The sequence below is a fragment of the Aythya fuligula genome, chromosome 2 (assembly GCF_009819795.1).
Source record: "Aythya fuligula isolate bAytFul2 chromosome 2, bAytFul2.pri, whole genome shotgun sequence".
NCBI lineage: Eukaryota > Metazoa > Chordata > Aves > Anseriformes > Anatidae > Aythya > Aythya fuligula.
In genome coordinates this window covers 153,239,648-153,259,947 of record NC_045560.1, presented here as the reverse complement: position 1 = coordinate 153,259,947, position 20,300 = coordinate 153,239,648, and positions in this window count along the sequence as shown.

Here is a 20,300-nt window from a genome sequence, read left to right as displayed (position 1 = left end):
CTAAATATATCAATTCCTTTAAGAAAATTGTTAAATATTATTGTGATTCTTAAACAAATTTAATGTGGAAAGAAAATGCATAGTTAATTGACATTTAGGTAAAAAAAAAAAAAAATAATAATAATTTTATTAGTTCATGGAATCATAGAACGGCTTGAGTTGGAAAGGACCTTAAAGATCATCTAGATCCCTTTCCCCTCCCTCCTTCCCAACATATCAGGGACGCCGCACACTAGGTCAAGTTGTCTGGGGCTTCATCCAACCTGGCCTTGAATACCTCCAGGGATGGAGCATCCACAGTTTCTGTGGGCAACCTGTTCCAGTTGCTTCACAACCCTTACAGTGAAGAATTTCTTTCTAATATCTAATCTAAATCTCCCCTCTTTTAGTTTAAAACCACCCCTCTTTGCCCTATTGTTATCTGCCTAAGTAAAAAGTTGTTCTTCATCATTTTTATAAGCTCCCTTCTGGTACTGAAAGGCTGCAATGAAGTGTCCCTGGAGCCATCTCTTCTCCAGGCTGAACATCCCCAGCTCTTTCAGCTTTTCTTCATAGGAGAAGTGCTCCAGCCTCTTAATCATCATTGTGGCCCTCCTCTGCACCCATTCTAACCAGTAGCAGTCCCAGGACATTCCCCTGAGGGACATCACTTGTCACCAGTCTCCACCTGGACATAAAGCCATTGACCACATCTCTCTGGGTGTGGCCATCCAGACAATTCCATATATATCAAATAGTCCACCCTTCAAATTGATATGTTGTGGTGGTTTTACCGTGCTGGGCAGCTAAACCCCACAACCACTCTCTCACTCCCCCTCCTTTAGATGAGGAGGGGGAGAAGTAAAGCAAAGAACAACTCACGGGTTGAGATAAGGATAATTTAATTAAAGGGAAATAATTATAATAATTAAATAAAGACTACCATGAACTAAACAATTTAACTAAGGGGAAGTAAAAGGGAAAAGGGGAAAAAGGGAGGAAAACAAACAAACAAAATAAATGAAAGCTATATGGAAGTGCAGAGAAAAGAAATTACTCTCTACTTCCCACAAATGAGCGATGATTGACCACGTCCTTGAAGCAAGGCCTCAACGCACGCAGCTGGTGTTCGAGAGGAGGACCGACGTCTTCTCAACGAGAGCCCACCCCACCCCTCTTCTTCCTGTTTCCACCTTTTATTGCTGAGTGTGACACCACATGGTATGGAATATCCCTTTGATTGGTTTAGGTCAGCTGCCCTAGTGATGTTTCTCTCCTCACTTTTTGCCCACCCTCTAGGAGGGTTAGAGAAAGGCCCAATGCTGTGCCACTGCTGCTCAGCAGTAGACACAACACTGGTGTGATAACACTGCTGTTCCAGCTACAAGTACAGAGTACGGCACTGTATGGGCTGCTGCCGGGAAAGTTAACATTCCAGCCAGACCCAGTACATATGTCTCCAATTTGGAGAACAAGTTGTCATATTGGACTGTGTCAAGTACCTCACAGAAGTCCAGGTAGATGACATTGGTGGGTCTTCCCTTGTCAACTGATGCAGTCACTCCATCACAGAAGGCCACCAGGTTGGTCAGACATGATTTTCCCTTAGTGAAGTCATGCTGGCTGCCTTGGATCACCTCCTTATGCCTTGTGCCTTGTGCCTTGTGCCTTGTGCCTTGTGCCTTGTGCCTTGACATTGCTTCCAGGAAGATCTTTTCCATGATCTTGCCAGGCACAGAGGTGAGGCTCATGGGTCTGTAGTTCCCTGGGGCTTCCTTTCTTTCCTTTTTAAGAAATGGGAGTGATGTTTCCCTCCTTTCCAGTCATCAGGGACTTCACCTGACTTCCAGGACTTTTCAAATAAGATGAAGAGTGGCTTGGTAACTCCATCAGCCAACACCTGGAATGTATGGCATTGGGCCCCATAGACTTGTACCTGTTCAGTTTCATCAGATGGTCTTGAACCCACTCTTTTTTTACAGTGGGAGGGACTTTGATCCTCCAGCCCTCATCTACAGGTCCAGGGAAACGAAAGACATGGGAAGCCTGACTGGCAATGACGACTGAGGCAAAGAAGTTGTTGAGTACTTCAGCCTTCTCCATGTCTGTTCACCCTTCTAACCCATCAGAGCGGTTACACTCTCCTTGGCCTTCCTTTTCTGAGCAATGTACCTATAGAATCCCTTCCTGCTATTCCTTGCATTCCTTGCCAAGCTCAGTTTCATTTATGCCTTGGATTTCCTGATCCCATCCCTGCACATCCAGGCAGCATCCCTGTACTCTTCTCAGGCCTCATGCCCCTGCTTCCAGTGCCTCTGGATTTCCTTTTTGTACCTCAGTTTTACCAGCAGGTCCTCACTCAGCCATTCCAGTTTCCTGACTTCTGTGTTTGCTTTCTTACACAGAGTTCTGATGAAACTTATAAAGGTGCCTTGTAGGCTTATGTAATATCCTTTATTCCTTGTGACATAGGTCAGAGAAAACAGATGTTACTTATCCAAATTCCTTATACATGTTTATTATATTGGGTTGACTCTTGTTTTCCTTCCAATCTCATAAAATGATTTTGTTTTTCATTCAGGGAGCTTTCTATGCCCTTTATCCGTTCTGTTGATTTTCTTAATCCCATCATGTTTTGAATTGTTTTTTCAGGAGAAATACTCCACCAATGCCACATAGTAAAGGTAGGATCAGGCATTATACAAATACCTACAGACCCTATCATGTGATCTGAAATATATCAATCTCATTCTTTGTGTATTTTAACACAGTGAATGAAATTTTACTGCAGCTGAAGCAGAAGTCTTCAGACTTCTCTGAAGGAGAAATCTTCAGAGATGCCTTTGTCCCTTTTCAGTCTGATGCTCTGAGTCTTGAAGACTGCAAAGTTTGACAAGTGATTTAAGAGCTCCTTGTATTTTTTTTTTTATTTGATTTATTTTCAGCACAGAATTTCATTTTCCATTAAAGAACCCGTTTATGTAAGATGAAGTCCCTCTGTAGCTCATCAGCAGGCTCTTTGTCCTTGACTAAAGCTGTAAGAATAATTAATATTTTGGCCTGGCTTTCAAACAAAAGCTGATTAGCGTTTCAGCAAGTATATAAATATTTCATTGTTTCTTCCCAAAATGAAAACCTGGGATGAGCAGGTTGCTATACTTGACAATAATCTTACTGCACCTTAAATGAAATAGTCTGCTGGTGGCATAGTCTAAAGTGTTTAAGCAATAAAGGGTTCACTACTCAAAACTTCTAGGAGAGGTGAGTTTCATCACTCCCCAGTAGCCCAGTAGACTGTGTGCCCGTTTAAGACGTGGAAAAGGAACCCTTGTGCCTACAGACTGAGATGTTTGTAACCATCTGTTTACAAGGCAGACAAAGATAACCTTTTGTGAAGACTTGAATTCTCCTGTGTATGTTCTACTATTCTTCTAAAATTCATAGGATGAGAATTTAAATCTGCTGTAGTCTGACAGCTGAAATGCAGACATAAGAGCCTGTGTTTTCTCTCACAAGATGGGTATTGTCGTTGGTGGTATTAAATTTCAACTTTCCACAGGTCACCCTTTCTCTGAGTTAAATTTTAAGACTGATTGTTAGAGTATTTACATTATTGAACTTTCCCTGAAGTAAAATAATTGGAGTATTTCATCTCCTTATAACATTACAATATAGGAGATTCTTAAAGGAAATAATTGTTGCCAACTGTTCTTCAGACATTTTTCCCAGAGTGATCTGTTCTACATTTGACATTGCAATTCTGAAACAATTAGGAAATAGTTATGGCATAAAAATATTGCAAACTGTTTCTGTCCGGTATGTTCCTGGTTTTCTTTCTTTCTTTCTTTCTTTCTTTCTTTCTTTCTTTCTTTCTTTCTTTCTTTCTTTCTTTCTTTCTTTCTTTCTTTCTTTCTTTCTTTCTTTCTTTCTGTAGTGGGTTTACGTGGCAAGGTTTTGGTAGCAGGGAGCCATAGGGGTGGTTTCTGTGAGAAAGATCTAGAAGCTGCCCCATGTTTGGGAAGGGCCCCATTGTTTTCCAGATCCGAGCCAATAAGCGATGTTGTTTTGCGCCTCTGTGAGAGCATATTTAAGACAGGGAAAAAACGCTGCGCCACACAGCAGCCGGGAGAGTCAAGGGAGTGGGAGAACAGCCTTGCACCAAGGTCAGTGTAGAAGGAGGGGGAGAGGTGCTCCAGGCGCCGGAGCAGAAGTCCCCTGCGGCCTGTGGTGAGGACCATGGTGAAGCAGGATGTCCCCCTGCAGCCCATGGAGTACCACAGTGGAGCAGGGTTCCACGCTGCAGCCCGTGGAGGAGACCACGGTGGAGCAGGTGGCCCTGCACCGATGGAGGCTGCCGCCTGTGGAAGACCCCTGCCGGAGCAGATTCCGGGCCGGACCTGTAGCCCGTGGAGAGGAGACCACGCAGGAGCAGGTGATCTGGCAGGAGCTGCTGCCCGTAGGGGAGCCAGGTTGGAGCAGTTTTCTCCTGAGGGATGGACCCCGTGGTACGGACCCATATCTGGAGCAGTTCTGGAAGAGCTGCTGCCTTTGGGAAGCCCACGCCGGATCAGTTCATCAAGGACTGCATCCCGTGGGTGGGACCCCACAGCACAGGGGACGAGAGTGACCGAGAAGGAGCGGCAGAGAAGAAGTGCCGTAGACTGACCAAAACCCCCATTCCCCGTTCCCCTGCACCGCTCGGGGGGAGGAGGTGGAAAAGGGTGGATGGGGGGGGAAGGTGCTTTTGGTTTTTTTTTCCTTTGTTTTCTCACTTCTCTCGCTTGTTAGTTGTAGGCAATAAATCTTACTATCTCCTTATGCCGAGTCTGTTTTGCCCGTTACAATAATTATTGCGTGATTTTCTCGTCCTTATCTCAATCCTTGAGCCCTTTTCACATATTTTCTCCCCATTCCTCTTTGAGGAGGGGGAGTGAGAGAGCGGCTGTGGTGGAGCTCGGCTGCCCACTCGAGCGGAACCACGACACTTTCTTTCTTTCTTTCTTTCTTTCTTTCTTTCTTTCTTTCTTTCTTTCTTTCTTTCTTTCTTTCTTCTTCTACCGTTCTCTCACCCTTTGCATTTTTGTAGCTCATCACACATAATTTGTAATGATATCACAGAATCACAGAATTTCCTAGGTTGGAAGAGACCTCAAGGTCATCGAGTCCAACCTCCAACCTAACGCTAACAGCCCTCCACTAAACCATATCCCTAAGCTCTACATCTAAACGTCTTTTGAAGACTTCCAGGGATGGTGACTCCACCACTTCCCTGGGCAGCCTGTTCCAGTGCCTCACAACCCTTTCAGTGAAGAAGTTCTTCCTAACATCTAACCTAAAACTCCCCTGGCTCAACTTAAACCCATTCCCCCTCGTCCTGTCACCAGGCACGTGGGAGAACAGGCCAACCCCCACCTCGCTACAGCCTCCCTTGAGGTACCTAAAAACAGCGATAAGGTCACCCCTGAGCCTCCTCTTCTCCAGGCTGAACAAGCCCAGCTCCCTCAGCCGCTCCTCGTAGGACTTGTTCTCCAGGCCCCTCACCAGCTTCGTCGCCCTTCTCTGCACCCGCTCAAGCACCTCGATGTCCTTCTTGTAGCGAGGGGCCCAAAACTGAACACAGTACTCGAGGTGCGGCCTCACCAGAGCTGAGTACAGGGGGACGATCACCTCCCTAGCCCTGCTGGTCACGCTGTTCCTAATACAAGCCAGGATGCCGTTGGCCTTCTTGGCCACCTGAGCACACTGCTGGCTCATATTCAGCCGACTGTCAACCATCACTCCCAGGTCCTTCTCTGCCTGGCAGCTTTCCAACCATTCCTCTCCCAGTCTGTAGCTCTGCTTGGGGTTATTGCGCCCCAGGTGCAGGACCCGGCACTTGGCCTTGTTAAACTTCATGCAGTTGACCTCAGCCCATCGGTGCAGCCTATCCAGATCCTCCTGCAGAGCTTTCCTACCCTCAAGCAGATCGACACACGCACCTAACTTGGTGTCATCTGCGAACTTACTGAGGGTGCACTCGATGCCCTTGTCCAGATCATCGATGAAGATATTAAAGAGGACCGGCCCCAGCACCGAGCCCTGGGGGACGCCACTAGTGACTGGCCTCCAACTGGACTTGGCTCCATTCACCACGACTCTTTGGGCCCGGCTATCCAGCCAGTTTCTAACCCAACGAAGCGTGCGCCAGTCCAAGCCAAGAGCAGCCAGTTTCTTGAGGAGAATGCTGTGGGAAACAGTGTCAAAAGCCTTGCTGAAGTCAAGGTAGACCACATCCACAGCCTTTCCCTCATCCACGCAGCGCGTCACTCTGTCATAGAAGGAGATCAGGTTTGTCAGGCATGACCTGCCTTTCATAAAGCCATGCTGACTGGGCCTGATCGCCTGCTTCCCCTTCAAGTGCTGCATGATGACTCTCAGGAGGATCTGCTCCATGAGCTTTCCTGGCACTGAGGTCAAACTGACAGGCCTGTAGTTTCCCGGGTCTGCCCTCCGGCCCTTCTTGTAGATGGGCGTCACGTTTGCTAGCCGCCAGTCGATTGGGACCTCCCCCGATAGCCAGGACTGTTGATAAATGATGGACAGTGGCTTGGCCAGCTCCTCTGCCAGTTCCCTCAGTACCCTTGGGTGGATCCCATCCGGCCCCATCGACTTGTGCACATCTAAGTGCCGTAGCAGGTCACCAACCAGTTCTTCATGGATAATGAGGGCCACATCCTGTTCCCCATCCCCTTCCACCAGCTCAGGGTACTGGGTATCCAGAGAACAACCGGTATTGCCGCTAAAGACTGAGGCAAAGAAGGCATTGAGCACCTCCGCCTTTTCCTCATCTCTTGTAACTAAGTTTCCCCCTGCATCCAGTAAAGGATGGAGATTCTCCTTAGTCCTCCTTTTTGTGTTGATGTATTTATAGAAACATTTTTTGTTATCTTTAACGGCAGTAGCCAGATTGAGCTCCAGATGAGCTTTGGCCTTCCTAATTTTGTCCCTGCACAGCCTCGCTACTTCTTTAAAGTCCTCCTTAGTGGCCTGCCCACTTTTCCAAAGCTTATAAACCCTCTTTTTCCTCCTAAGATCAAGCCACAATTCTCTGTTGAGCCAGGCCGGTCTTCTTGCCCGCCAGCTCGTCTTTGGGCACGTGGGTACAGACCGTTCCTGCGCCATGAAGACTTCCCTCTTGAAGATCGCCCAGCCTTCCTGGACCCCTCTGCCCTTCAGAACCGCCTCCCAAGGGACTCCACCAACCAGTGTCCTGAGCAGTTCAAAGTCAGCCCTCCGAAAGTCCAATACAGCGGTTTTACTGGTCCCCTTCCTGGCCTCGCCAAGAATAGTGAACTCCACCATTGCGTGATCACTCTGCCCGAGACAGCTCCCGACGATCACGTCCTCCACCAGTCCTTCTCTGTTTGTGAAGAGAAGGTCTAGCGGGGCACCTCCCCTGGTAGGCTCACTAACCAGCTGTGTCAGGAAGCTATCTTCCACGCTCTCCAGAAACCTCCTAGACTGCTTTCTCAGGGCTGTGTTGTGCTTCCAGGATATGTCAGGGAAGTTGAAGTCCCCCACGAGTACAAGAGCTGATGATTTTGCAACCTCTGTCAGCTGCCTGTAGAATTCCTCATCCGTCTCCTCATCCTGGTTCGGCGGTCTATAGCAGACCCCGACCAGGACACTAGCCTTGTTGTCCCTGCCGATCCTAACCCAAAGGGACTCGACCTTGTCATTCCCAACCTCGAGTTCTACAACCTCGAAAGACTCTCTAATATAGAGAGCCACACCACCACCCCTTCTATGCTGCCTGTCCCTTCTATAGAGCTTATAGCCAGGCATTGCAGCACTCCAGTCATGAGACTGGTCCCACCACGTCTCCGTGATGGCAACCAAGTCGTAGCCTGCCTGCCGCACGATGGCTTCCAGCTCCTCCTGTTTGTTACCCATGCTGCGTGCATTGGTGTAGATGCACTTCAGCTGGGCCATTGCCTTATCCTCCGGCCTTGCCATTGTTCCCCCTGGCACAGCCCCAACAATCCTAGCCTCAGCCCCATCCCCCTTCCTACCTAGTTTAAAGCCCTCTCAATGAGCCCTGCCAGTTCCTGGCCCAGGATCCTTTTTCCCCTAAAAGATAGGGACCCGTCTGCGGCCATCAGGCCAGGTGCTGAGTAAAGTGCCCCATGATCAAAAAACCCAAGATTTCTGCGTTGGCACCAGCCCCGGAGCCACGTGTTTAACAGGTGGGCTTTCCGTGTCCTCTCTGAACCCCTCCCTGCCACCATAGGGATGGACGAAAACACCACCTGCACTCCCGCTCCATCCACTAACTGACCCATTCCCCTAAAGTCCCTTTTGATAGCCTTGAGGCTTCTCTCTTCGATGTTATCACTGCCCGCCTGGACTATCAAAAGGGGGTAATAGTCAGAGGGGCGTACCAGGTTAGGAAGCTTCCTGGCAACGTCCCTGACCCTGGCCCCAGGGAGACAGCAGACTTCCCTACGGGTAGGGTCAGGCCAACAAATAGGGCCCTCTGTTCCCCTAAGAATCGAGTCACCAACAACAATAACCCTCCTGTCTTTCTTGGTGGAGGCAGTCCTGAGGCGCGGAGTCGACCTCCTCGCCCCAGGCATCCTCCTGGGAACATTTGCTACCTCTTCCTCACACACCGACCTCTCAATCTCTAGGGCCTCAAACCTGTTGTGTAAGGGCACCTGGGAAGGTGGGGCCGGAAGGGGAGAGCATCGCCTGCGATGTCGAGCAGGGACCTGTTTCCATTCCTCCTCAGCTCCCAGATCCCCTCCCTCTGCCCGACGGGGACAGGGCAGGGGGTCCGCCCCCATTTGAGGAGTCTCACCTCGGCACCTCCCCTTGAGGCCCTGCAGGGAGTTACTCCAGAAGTCTATCTCCCGCTCACACTCCCTGATGGCCCTCAACCTCTCCACCTCCTCCTTGAGCTCCGCCACCATGCGGACCAGGTCATCCACCTGCTCGCACCTCACGCACGCAGTTTCTCTGCCTCCCGCCGATGACAGCAACAGGCTCAGACACTCCATGCATCCGGTGACCTGAACTGCGGCATTTTTTAACGGGTAGTCGGTCTGCGTGTGTACGGACTTTCTGGAGAGCGCGCCGTGCCTGGTGGCGACCATTATTGCCTAGTTACGGCTGTTGTTAACGAGGTGTTGTTTGTGTGTAGGGGGAGCGCTCTGCCCTTCCTGCGCGCCCTGCCTGCGCGAACTGCCGCGCTAACTGCCGCGCCACTCCCTTCTGACGCGCCACGCCCTGTTTGCCCGCCCTGGTCGCCGCGCTCCTGGTCGCTCGCGCTCCCTAAGGGCTGCTTTTGAATGGCTGGGGAGGGGGCGCTGCTGGCTCCGCCTTCGCCTCGTCAGCCTCCCTCACGAGGGCTGCCGGGTCCTGGCGGCTCCCTCAAGTAGGCTCGATGCCGGAAAAAATTAGCCCTGCCTGGCCTGATCCCCCGCTCCGCTGCAGAACGCGTCTGCCCCGGAGCCGATCGCCTCGGCAAATGGCAAATAGATAATCGCTAAACTTATTAGTTTCTACTAAACTTAGGGAAGATTGTTGTTAACTCATTGCCATAATGAAAAAAAAAAAAATGCTATTTAATCCTGTTTTTCCATTCTTTTATTCAGTTCTTTCCTTTACTACTGGTGCCTTACCTCCTCATCTGTTTTAAAAGATTTCTTAATGAATCTCATCAAAAACATGTTGGAAATCTGAGTGAATGACTTGTCTTTATTTACTAATTAAGAAAAAATAATCTTATGCTACATGAAATGAAGTTCGTAAAAGGCTGAATACCTTTGGTCAACTGAAGTCTAACTTAAAGACTTCAGTTGACCGATGAAGAAATGAAGTCATTTCAAGAAAATAGACAAAAGTCAGCAGCCACTGGGCCTTGTAATTGCTATATGCTGATAGAGGAAAGGTTATTTAGGTTCACCCATATGTTTCCAAGGGCTATCTGATTCTGTACATGAAGATTATTCCATTATGAGAAAAAAAGGCAAAAATCTGAAAACTCAGATAGTTGCTTTCTTGTTTGTTTGCAAAGGAAAAGATCGTGATTTAGTCAGGGTGTTTAACATTTGCTTTATCTGCAAAGACTTACATGCAGCTCATTTCTGTCATTGTGTGCAATGAGGTCAGAAGGGTTGTTTGCAAACTGGGTAGGGCAATCAGAACCAAGGCTGATGAAGGTGGTTCTCATTCTCTCAAGACAGATATCCTGGGAAATCTCAGAGTGCTTCTAAAAAAGTGTATTTTCAGAGTGTATGCAATATATACTTAAAAAACTGAGATATTCATAAGGTGCTGTCTGTCACTTTCCATTTAGAAGAGCAGCTTGAGTGTTGTATGAAGTGCTTTTCTCTTGTAATGCAGTGGTTAGAGCACTGACCCAGGGGGAAGACATTCACCTTTCACTTTCTCCTTTGTTCATTGTGTCGAATTCCCACTTCCCTCAGCTCCAATCAATACCCAGTGGTGGTGCCTGAGGGAGGCTTAACCCTCCGTTCCTCATCAAGCTGCTTCCTGGCAGAGCAAGAAAAAAAACTAAAGATCAGTGGACTTTAAATATACTGAAGAAACATGACTATGTTCACTGACAGCTGGTACAACAACAGAACGAACCTATTTCCAAATATTTTTTGGGAAAAAAAAAAAAAAAATATATATATATATATATAATTATTATTACTATTAAAAAAAAAAAAAAAAAAAAAAACAGTTACAATAAGACAGCAAGACAGCTGGCTCAATAGCTCATGAGTGTAGAACTCTGAAAAACACAGAATTATCTTTCAATACTATCCATATATACCACCCCTTGGTAGTGTAAGCCCAGGCTTGCCTAAAATCACTTCATCCAATAATCAGAGTGAGATCCTTATAAGATACTAATCCAAATCTTGATGTCAGCTATGATTCATGGCCTTTGATACAGCAGGTAAATGAACAGAAAGTGAGATTTATTTAATGCTATATAACAAGCCTTGGGGTTAGGAGTCCAAGCTCTTTGACACAGTCAGCCTTAGTCATTAGAAGGAAACTATTTCAGTAATGAATTATTACAACTCTGGGAGTACTTTGGTCATGGTTCATCACCGTGGTTCACTGTAGACCTTAATAGTGCCTTACAATGTCAATATGTGTTTTATTTAAAGTTTCTATCAGTTTAGCTGCTCAGAAAGGATGAAATTCACCCCTATGCAGCAGACCAGAACATGGTCTATTTATCATGCAAGTCCCACATGAATCCTTAAAATGTGTTTTAACTTAATGAAGGTGACATATAAACGTTCTCTGAAGTCTTTTGCACTCAGCTGGACTTTACCTGTGAATAAGAAAACACCAATTCACAAATAAGTTATTTTATGGAAAAGTTCAATCTTGGTTAGAATAGTTAAATGACATGAATATTTCCTCCAGCCTTACCTACAATATCTAGATCTTGTATGTCAGTATAGTTTTGAATAAACAAATATGGAAAATAATGGCAGACAAGGAATAGTAAAGAAGGAGGTGTTTTGTTTGTTTTTGTTTTTTTTTTTTAGATTAATTAGCTTGTTTTAATAACTTAAAGCCAAAGAATTCAACATCAGGCATACACCTTCAGCATTGTGGCCAGAAAATCAAAGTAATTGCTATAAAATTCTTAAATGTTAACTTTTTTTTTTCTTTCTCTGTTTCATTCCCTTTCATTTATTTGTTCTTTTGTTATTTACTTGCCAGAGCTACACATACAAGTGTGGTTTCAGTGAGTAATTTGTGTAAAAATAAATGTTCAGTGACCTCTGCTCAAAAATATTTTCCTAGATAAAAAAGATTTTTTTTTTACCTTGTGCATTATTTTTTAAAATTTTAAATATGCTTTGAATGTTAAGATGTTATTTTTTAAAAACAAAGTCATGTAACTGGCTTGTATAAGAAACAGTGTGGCCAGCAGGGCTAGGGAAGTGGTTATCCTCCAGTACTCAGCTCTGGTGAGACCGCACCTCGAGTATTGTGTTCAGTTTCAGGCCCCTCGCTACAAGAAGGATATCAAGGTGCTCAAGCGAGTGAGGGGTTTGGAGAACAAGTCTTACGAGGAGCAGCTGAGGGAGCTGGGATTGTTCAGCCTGGAGAAGAGGAGGCTCAGGGCCAACCTTATCACACTCTACAATATTGCTATCGTACTCAAATATTACTATCGTACCTTAAAGGAGGCTGTAGCGAGGTGGGGATTGGTCTGTTCTCCCACGTGCCTGGTGACAGGATGAGGGGGAATGGGCAAAACTTGTGCCAGGGGTGTTTTAGGTTGGATATTAGGAAGAACTTCTTTACTGAAAGGGTTGTTAGGCATTGGAATGGGCTGCCCCCCTGGGCAGTGGTTAAGTCACCATCCCTGGAGGTCTTTAAAAGACGTTTAGATGTAGAGCTTAGTGATACAGTTTAGTAGAAGACTTATTAGTGTTAGATCAGAGGTTGGACTAGGTGATCTTGGAGGTCTCTTCCAACCTAGATGATTCTGTGAACTTTATTCTATTTTATTTTATTGTATCTTATTTTATTTTATTTTAATATAACATAATATCAAATTGCACTCTAAACTGAAACTTCTCCCTTAGAAAATTAATTTTTCATTTTCTATCGCTTTTTGTGGGTTCACTTATCCCAGTCAGCTTAACAATCCCCTAAATAACTCTTAAGTCCTAGAAATGTATCTGTTGAGTTTGGGCTCACAGTATTAAAAAAAAAAAAAAAAAAAAAAACATTAAAAACAAACAAACAAGAACAGGTGTTTTGGAAAAGATATATTAAACTGAAGCAATCACAGGCTCTTTCCTACACAAGTTTTATATTAGTTTTAAATAAGTGACATTTCTCCATACATGTCCACCAAGAAGTACTGTGCTAAATACAATGTGGTGCCAAGTCTGATGGGAGGCTATAAATTAGTGGTGTACCCCAGGGATCAATACTGGGTCCAGTCCTGTTTACATCCTCATTAATGATCCGAATAATGGGGTAGAGTACACCCTCATTAGGTTTCCAGATGAAACAAAGATGTGAGGAGTGGATCATAGAATCATAGTTGTTATGCCAGAAGGTTGTGCTGCTATCCAGAGAGATCTGGACAGGCTGAAGAAATGGGCTGACAGGAACCTTATGGAGTTCAATAAGGAGAAGCACAAAGACATGCACTCATCAGTCCCAGTGCACCAGAACATGCTGGTGGCCATGCAGCTGGAAAACAGCTTTGCAGAAAAGGACTTGGTGGTCTTGGTGGACTTCAAGTTGAACATGAGCCAGAAATGTGACCTCACTTCTAAGAAAGCTAAAGTGTTCTTGGCTGCATTAAGTAAATTACTGCTAGCAGGTCAAAAGAGATAATGCTTCCCATGTATGCAGAACTGGTGAGGCTGCACCTGGAGTGCTGTGTCCAGTTCTGGGCTCGTTGATATAAGAGAGACACAGACATGCTAGAGAGAGTCCAATGCAGGGCCACAAAGATGACCAGGGGATTGGAGCACCTCTCCAAGGAGGAAAGACTGATAGAGCTGGGATCATTCAGCTTGAAGAAGAAAAGACTCAGGGGGGATCTCAACTCATCTACAAATACCTGAACAGAGTGTGCAAAGAGGATGGAGCCAGGCTCTTTTCAGTGGTGCCCAGTGACAGGACAAGAGGCAATGGACACAAACAGGAACACAAGAGGTTCCATCTGAACATCACAAAGAACTTCTTTACTGTGCAGGTAACAGAGTAATGGAGTAACAGAGTAAAGGTAGTGCAGAGAAGTTGTGGAATCCTGGAATCCCCTTTCTCTGAGATATTCAAAAGCTGTCTGGGCAAGATGTTCTGGGTAGCCCTACTTGAGATGGGATGTTAAAGTATATGACCTCCAGAAGTCCATTTCAACCTCAAAAAAAAAAAGAAAAAAAAAGAAAAAAAAAAAAAAAAAAAAGTAAAAACTGTACTTCCAGAAATTAACGGTTAACAGAAAAAAAAAAAAAAAAAATGGAATCACAAGGTGAGCTCTTCAGTTTTCAGCTCTTATATCAGATTCCTGTTCGTGTAAGGTAGCAATCACTTCCTATCACAAGCTTTTAGTTGCTTAGGTGCTTTTGAAACTATAGTCATAAAACAAAGTTCAATCTTTACAATCATATGTTCTAAGACTAACAGGCCAAACCCATTACTACTGCTTTACTATGCCACAGGAAATAAGCATACTGAGGCAATATGCTTCTGACAACGTTCATAAAAGACTGCTTTACAAATATTGCTATCGTTTTTTGTCTCTCTCTCCCCTGTGTTTCAGTCTCCCTACCCTATGATCTGGGATTCCTCTCTATTTTATTTTTTACTCCCTTTTTCAACGCAATCTTTTGTTTTCCTCACACATTAATCATTCCTCTCCACTATAGTGCTCTCACCCTTATTAAGTTTCATACCATATCTTGACCATCTTTCAAACACCTAAGCACTTCCAGCCTCTTGCATTTGTGCTTATTCCAGCTTCTAATAGGACTGGCATAGTTTCAATGAAGAATCATCTCAGCTATGATGCTGCAACATCCTAAACAGACACAGAGGGATTCACAGAATCACAGAATCATCTAGGTTGGAAGAGACCTCCAAGATCACCTAGTCCAACCTCTGATCTAACACTAATAAGTCTTCTACTAAACTGTATCACTAAGCTCTACATCTAAACGTCTTTTAAAGACCTCCAGGGATGGTGACTTAACCACTGCCCAGGGGGGCAGCCCATTCCAATGCCTAACAACCCTTTCAGTAAAGAAGTTCTTCCTAATATCCAACCTAATCCTGTTACACTTTAGAGTTCCATCTAGCTCAAAGGATTACAAGACCTGCATCCTGTTTGTTGTGCAGAAATTTGAATGAAAATCGGGATTTGAAGTTAAATAAGGGCTCAATTTATTATTCCACAATAATAATAATAATAGTAATAAAAATAGTAATAATAAATAATCTGTTGCATTCAGAAATTTGAGCCTTGCAAAAGGCAAAGATCTCCCAGAAATGCAATGAGGTATTTTCTTGTTCAGGTTTTAAGAGCAGTTATAATTTCATCATATACCTCTTGAGTCTCCAGTACAAAGTGATGTGTGAGAAAAAGAGCAATTAGTTCTGAAATGTACCATCTATCGTCTTAAATATCTCAATAAAAACTTCACATATTCACCTTAATTTCAAGACAATTACCTGTGGAATACCCCCAGATCTTGTTGCACAGCATTTGTCATCTCTCTGAAACATGGCCTATTTATTTCAGCTGTTCCCTGAAGCTGAAATACTACAGTATTTGATTCCTTTACCTAATATTCCTACATTTTAGAGATTTGAATGTTTAAATGAACAATGTTTTAGTTCAAGACACTCTCACACAAACTTATTGGTAAGACCACAGTCACACACAGCTGACTGTCACTCAGGTGTTTATGAAGGCAGAAATAAAAATCCCATTCCACCTGACTGTTAATCAATCCTTGTCACTCCACCAAGTTCTTTTATCTGGTAAGTCCCCCTGTGGATAAAAGAATTAAAACAAACAAACAAACAAACAAAAACAATCCCATAAATGGAGGCCCTGCAGCCCAGATCAGCAGACTGAAGGAAACAGCACTGAACTGATCTTGGCAGCCATAGGATTTCAGGCCAGAACAAGTCACTCAAACAAGCACCACAGAAGTGGTTGGTCTATTTCTCCAGCACACCAGCAGCCCTATGCTATAGGCACTGGTCCTTGGACCCTTTCTCCAACATGTCCTTTTGTTCATTCAAACTACTCTCATCATCCAGATTTATGTCTTTTCTTGCCCTTCTCACCTCTCACTGGAGCCAATCCTCATTATAAACACTGTCACACTGAAACAAACCCAGTATCTCATGCCATCTGGCTATGATCCATCAGTGCAGACCTGGTCTGTAAGAGCTAGCCAGGAAGGTAGCTAATCCATCACAGGTGGCCTGGGCATTATTCCCATTAAAGTCTCATCTGGTTTATGACAGATCTAAATTATATCCAGAAGGCTGTCCACAACATTGTGATCCTCAAGACTGAGACTGCACTCCAGTCCAGGCTCCCCATGATCATTCAAGCTACACATATTTGTTCAAGTCCTGTGCTAAATTGGGATCAAGTCAACTTTCTGTCTTCTTGACAGGGAAAGAGGGACGTAGCTTGGGTATTGGCCATAGCTTGAGATTCACAGATAGCTGCTGGGCAGATACAGCCAGCACAACATCCTGTCCTGTTATAGATGGTATCTAGATATAACAATGACTTTTTTTCCCTCTCCTCAGATGATATATAGGGTGAGCTTTTAAACACCAATGTGTCCCTACAGACAGATCCCAGACCTCTTCTACTCTGTTTTGAATGGTTTGTCACTGGTATTTCTGAAAACAATTAAAAGCCACAAAAGACTTTTGAAGTAAAATGAGTGTCTTGGCCAGATGTATGAGGTGATTCAACAAGCAGAAAAAAAACAGGGTCTACCAGGGTCTCTGGAGTATGCACCAGCACAGGAAAAAAGTACTGGAGAGACAGCTCAAGGGGCATTTCTAGACCTTGAGAAGTGTTAGGAGTTTTGCTGTCACTCCCAGAAGTCACTTTCTGGTGCTTATGTGGAAGCTGCCCTTGCTGCTCTCCAGTTTGCTGGCAGAACTGAGGAATGGAGGAGAATAAAGCTCTTCTAGAAACAGGGACAGAACGAGAATTAGATTGCATATTTCTGGCATGTGTAAACATAGATAATATTCATTGCACCAAATACAAACTTTTATATTTCTTCCGTGATTCTACCATGAAGATAAATGGAGGATTTTAGCACCTTTCCTTATGGGAAAGTTAACTTACTATGTTGTTTTATATATATATATATATATAAATATATATATATATTTATATATATATGTTGTTTTATAAATATATATATATATATTTAATGCCTGAACATTTTGGTCTACATTTTTGACTCCCAAATCATATTTTTTCAGTCTTAGCCAATGCTCTGATTCAATGAAGAAGGCTGTCAGAAGCAATCACAGACAGACTGATGGTAGAGTGTTTACCTTGGTAGAACGGTACTCCTCGCTTAACTTCATCTTAGTGTGTCTGAACCCACAAATGAAGTCCTCCATCCTAAACCCTGCATGTTTGTAATACTGAACTAAATTGACCTGGGAACCAATTTAGTTCAGTACTACATACTGAGTAATTCAATTTGCTTCCTAAACTCTTAAACAAACATCAGTCTTTACTAGCACTTTCTTCATATCTACCTGTTTTTCTCTTAGCCTCTGTCCACAGTGGCAAATGAAATGTCTACAGGTCTTGCAGGTTTTCTCTTGCAGGTTTTCTCTTGCAGGCAATGGGCACAAAGAGAACACAAGAGGTTCCATCTGAACATCACAAAGATCACTTATACTGTGTGGGTAACAGAGATATGGAACAGGTTGCCCAGAGAGGTTATGAAGAAAGTCTCCCTTCTTTGAGACATTCAAAAACTGTCTGGACACAGTCCTGGGCAAGATATTCTGGGTGGCCCTGCCTGAGATGGGATGTTAGACCATATGACCTCCAGCAGTCCCTTCCAACCTCAACCAGCCTGTGATGCTGTGATTATATTTTCCACTTCCTTCTTGCATGTCTTATTGTTGTAGAACTTATATTGTAATTTTCCTGAAGAAACAAATATATTTAATCAGTTAACTGTCAGCTTTTTATTTTATAAGGATTTTCTAGGATGTGTGGCCATTCATCCCCTGGGTAACATCTTTGCCAGAATATAATCAACTGCCCAGTGAAGACAATGCAAAGCGAGAGTTTGGTAAGTATGAAGTGAAGGAAAGAAGATAACATGACTACAGCATACTCATTCGTCAAAAGAATATATTTGAGCTTTGTAGGGAAAACTTGCTGAGCAAGCCTGGTATCAAAATATCTGTGGGCACATTCTGAGTTCATTAGCCCATAAACTGTGAAGGTTGGAAGGAAGGTAAGAAGTTTGTTTTAAGGTGTTCTATGGGAGAAAACATGGTATAAGCCCAGTCCTTCTGACATGAGTGCACAGTTTACATTGGTTTCCAGTGAGTAAAGAATAAGTATATTACAGCCTGCACTACCCTCATGGGAGCTGGGACTGTTGTCTGGAACAGCACTGAATTAGACAAAACTGGCCTGAAGTGTCCTGTTCACCAATTTTGATGGCACGGCTCCTGCTGGGCTAGCAAATGTTCTGCAACATGCAGCAGACTGTGACAATGCATATGACCTTTGGGACACTGCTGTGCAACTGTGCAAGTGAATATTTTAATATTTTTTTTCCTGAAGATCCCAGCTGGAGAGTGTGAGCCAGTGTTTTCCAAGTGGGATACGTGACACAGAACATGAAGGGGTTTCTGATATTTGCCATGAACTCTTGGTGTCCTGATACTGTGGGTGTTCCTGTCTGAAACGGAAGGGGATATCAACTTTGCTCAAGGCAGAGAAAGGGAAATCTGGTGACTTGTCTATGATCCACATGCCCAACAAAACATTAATATCCATTATAGTCCATCAAGTGCTGTGATTGAGTGATAACATTTAAATTCATATACTTATAAATCCCTTCATGCAGAAAATATATATTTATTAAAGTATATGTCATTTTGGTCATTGGATAGTTGAGGAAGATTGAGCTAGCAATATTGTTGGTTGTTACCACCATGAATACAGTTTGTGCCTAAACTCCAAATGGCTGAACTGAATTCAGCTAGAGAAGTCAAAGGCAACAAGGAGGGCTTCTGTAAGTACATCAGTGATGAAAGGAAGACTAGGTAAAATGCAGGCCTGATGCTGAATGAAACAGGGGACCTTGTTAAAAGGAAGAGTGAAAAGGTTGATGTACTGAATGCATTCTTTGTCTCAGTCTTTTCTGGCAAGACCATCATTCTTCAGGAATCCCAGGTCCCAGAGACCAAGGAGAAAGACTGGAGCAAGGAAGATGTGTCTTTGGTGGAAGAGTATCAGGTCAGGGAATACTTAAGCATAGTGGGCATACATAAGTCCATGGGTCTTAATGGGTTGTATCCACAAGTGCTGAGGAAGATGGTCTGGGTGGACAGACTGTGAGGTAGATTGAAAACTGGATGAATTGCTGACTCTAGAGGATGGTGATTAGTGTTGAAAAATCAGTTTGGAGGCTAATGTCTATCAGTGTACCCCAGGGTTCAATACTGGGTCCAGTCCTGTTTAACATCTTGAAAAATTATCTCAGCCATTCTGTGATTCCGTGATACAACAAGCAGAAGCCAGTGATGAACAGGACTCACCAGCATTACCTTATTAGCTTCAGCCAGTAAACCAGGTGGGCTGAAGATGCGAACTGATCAGCACATAAACTTAACACAGATGTAGCCTAATAGACACTGGAACAAGTGTGAGCCCATAGTTCCATTGTAGAGAAGCACCTCTGTGCTAGAAGGACACATTAAACTCAGTCATCCACCTTCAGTGACTTTATATCATATCAGTGCCCATCAGAACACATAGAATATAAACTTTGATGATAACTTTCTATTGAATCTACTTCATGAAGATTTTTTAAATAAAATTATTTTTATTATTATTGAAATTACATTTTATATTTTTATTATGTTATTGAATCTGAGCAACTCAGATCCAATAACATGAATATGGATCAAAATATTTTGGTCAAAATCTTTTCATGGATGCTGTTCACTTTATTTCCAATTCCTCCTATTTGTCATCACACACCAAGAACAGAAACTGAAAAAGGACACAAATTCTGTTGAAGATAGAAGGCTGCCACATCACCAAGTTAATAAACTTACTATCCTATCTCCTGCTAACATTTAAAAAATAAACTATTTTGTTTCATCTATGTTGTACAAGATGAATGATGAACTATGTTGTTGTTCATCTATGTTGTGAATTTATGACAAAAAGTTGATTTGATTTTGTCAAATGGTACTGATAGATAGAAGAGATAGTTTAGCATCAGTAATATATAATACTAGTATACCAGCACCATTTTTTTTTTAAAGGATGCAAGATAGGAATATGAAAAACAGATTACTTAAGGTAAAAGAAAATCAGAACCAAATTATTTGTATTACAAGGTAGGGTACAAGGTTTGCTTCTAGCTTTTTAAAACAAATGTCAAATCCCATATCTTTTAACATTATTAATTTCCTGTTAATGCTAGAAAATCACAGAAGCATCAAAAACCAAACAAATTTAGCCATCTCTTATTTACAGTATAGTAGAATAGTCTCCTTGGTATTCAACTCCTCATGCTATT